We start from the raw sequence: 2,704 nt of genomic DNA on the forward strand, positions 1-2,704 counted from the left end.
CGCCTCACGCTTCCCCAGGTGCCGCACCCTCTAGGTGTTCCGTGAAACTTCCAGGGCATTTTAGGCCTGGAAACCGTCTCGCAACTCGTCCTTCCAAGCGCCCAGGAGCAAGGGGCAGAGTATCCCCGCCTACCGACTGTGTACGCATGCGTGGGGCTGGGTTGCTAGCGTGCGTGTGACGTCACGGGCGCGCCAGTCTGAATTCTTCCGGGTTTCTGTTTAGAGCGCTGGTCAATTTCCAAGTACGTTTGGAGTTCGTTGCTTGGGTACAAGGTGAGTCGGGACCGGAGCCAGTATTATGAAGAGGCTGATTTAGTTTAGATAAAAATTTGGAGAAGTTATTGCAGAGAAACTGTTCGTACTTGTCTTTCTTGTGAGCTTGCTGTGTTGACCATCTTGCTTGGCGTTTTGTGAGCAGCTGACTTGAGTTAATGCAGGACCCCGCCCTCAAGACGGTCAACTGGCTTGGAGAAGCTTGGTGGGCACACACTAAAATTAAATATCGACACTAGCTCGTGTCCCAGGCAAGACGTTTGAGAAAAAAGATTGAATCTGCAATGCGCAAGTTAACATCAGTTCAATAGTCGTTTCTTTCGATTGCATAGGGGCTGGAGGGGGGGAGGCAACTGATATATTTTGGAGTAATAAGCTTTTGGTGCACAATTTGCCCACACAATATTAAAACTGCCAAAGGGATTAAAAAACAAACCCAAAACTTTTCAACCTCCCTTCCCTTCCCCATAGTTTGTACATTTTAAAGCACAGTGGTAAAGGCAATTGCTAGTGCAGTGTTTACAGATCCTAAAACTGGCTTTTAGAAGTAGTCCTTTAAATACAGAAAACTAAATAAAAAAGGGTTAAGTTTCAATACCTTAGGAGGATGCGTATATTGATCCCTGTAATAAAATTATAGCATAATCCGTCCTTCCTCCCTCTCCCCCAACAGTGATGACTAACTTAAAGGAAAGGAAAAGCAAAACTAAATCAAAGAAGCTTAAAGCAAATTATTGACTACATTTTGGATAAAACACTGGGCTTTGTGTTTTCAGCAGTAAGCTATCAACTTCCCTAACTGAATTTGCTTTCCACGGCACTGTGAAGCAGATCTGATACGCCACTTGAATTAATAAAAGAAGTCAAAGGACTGCCTGAAGTTGATCTGCTAAGTAAATTACACAAAGTAGATTTCAGATACCTACAGCCAGGTTGTGATTATAGCAGGAAATATATCGAGGTAAGAATTTTCATAACTCAGAATAGTTGTCTTTTGTTTTCAGCAGTTGGATTGTCAAGTGCCTAGGTGTGGTTTTTCTTTGAATTTCTCTTGCTTGTGGGTAACTGAGCTTCTTGGATCCACAAGTCAATGTTTTTCATCAAATTAGGGATATTATTGGCTAATGTTTCTTGGATTTTTTTTTTTTTAGTATATTATTACTCATTTCTCCTTCTGGATGTCGGTTACATGTATGTTTGTATGTTGGGCTGTTTGATATTGTACTTCTGGTCTCTGAGGTAGTTTGTTTTTCTTCAGTACTATTTTGTTTTTGTTTTGTTTTTTGGCTGAGGGATTTTCAGATTGTGGAATTTCTATTCTGTCTTTGAGTTTATTGAACTTTTTTGGGGGTTATATCCAGTATTGTATGCATATTTAGTGAATTTTTAATTTTAGTTATTGTATATTTAAGTTTTGGACAAAGTTAAGAATGCTGGGAAGGAGGTAAGGGACTTACTGATAAAATGGGTCTGATAGTAAAAGAAGGAGAAATAATGCCACACTTCAGTTTTGCCCTTCTGATCAATATTCCCCATGTAGATATTTATCTTTTATTCCTTTGTTTATTTTCCATTTTCCTTATGTTTTCTTTCATATGAAATAGAGTATTACGTATTACAGTTGGTCTTCTCTACTTCATTGAATTTAAATTCCTAATCAAATGTTTGTTAGTATTTGTAAACTCATTTTGCATTTGGTTGATTCGGATGATGTTTCTTGCATACTTGTATTTATTAATAAAGTGCTGTGATTAGATTCCTTTTCTTTGTGACAAGTCATTAATACTAATTATTACTGAGCTGTATCTAACTTTATCATTCTTCTCTTATTTTGTGTGTTTGATATAGAAGCATTTAAATGAAATAGATTTTAAATTCTAGTACTTTTATTAGTGTTACTAAAATAAACCCTTTTAGATATAAGTAAAATGTCAGTTTGAATTCTTAAATTCCTTTGTCTAACCTGCACGTGTCTGTAGATATCTCAAGAAACATATCTATGTTTCTTGAATTTTATTAAATACATTTTACTGTGAAATTCATTGTTTTTACTATACAGTTCTGTGAGTTTTGAGAGATATATATAAACGTATAACTACAACCATAATCAAGCTATAGAACAGACGATCACCCTCCCCCCAAAAATTTTAGAGTCAGCTGCTACCCTAATTTCAACCCCTGGCAACCACTTTTGACCAGTTTTCTGGGAGTATACAGTATTCTTGCCTTTCAAGAATGCCATGTAAATTGAATCATACAGTATGTAGCCTTTTATTTTTTTAATTGAAATATAGTTGATGTACAATATTATATGTTACAAGTATCAGTAGGTAGCCTTTTGATTCTGTCTTCTTTCACTCAAGACATTTGAGATTCTTCAGGTTGTTGAGTTTATCAATAGTATTACTTTTTTTTTTTTTTTTTTTTTTTT

General features: G+C 36.4%; 1 protein-coding gene across 3 annotated transcripts in view; it reads left to right on the forward strand.

Moving 5' to 3' along the window:
• The first annotated feature begins 209 nt into the window (after nt 1-209).
• Nucleotides 210-2,704, forward strand: part of POT1 (protection of telomeres 1) — a 78,910-nt gene continuing 76,415 nt past the window's right edge. For 2 of the 3 annotated variants that reach the window (XM_024757801.1, XM_024757802.1), the window contains exon 1: nt 1,106-1,234. The gene's annotated coding sequence lies outside the window, so the exon portion shown is untranslated. Of the gene's footprint in view, nt 274-1,105; nt 1,235-2,704 lie in introns of those variants that run through there. The other variant, XM_024757803.1, reaches the window with a different exon arrangement.

The sequence above is a fragment of the Neophocaena asiaeorientalis genome, unplaced genomic scaffold, assembly GCF_003031525.2.
Source record: "Neophocaena asiaeorientalis asiaeorientalis breed wild unplaced genomic scaffold, Neophocaena_asiaeorientalis_V1.1 scaffold116, whole genome shotgun sequence".
NCBI classification, from domain to species: Eukaryota; Metazoa; Chordata; class Mammalia; order Artiodactyla; family Phocoenidae; genus Neophocaena; species Neophocaena asiaeorientalis.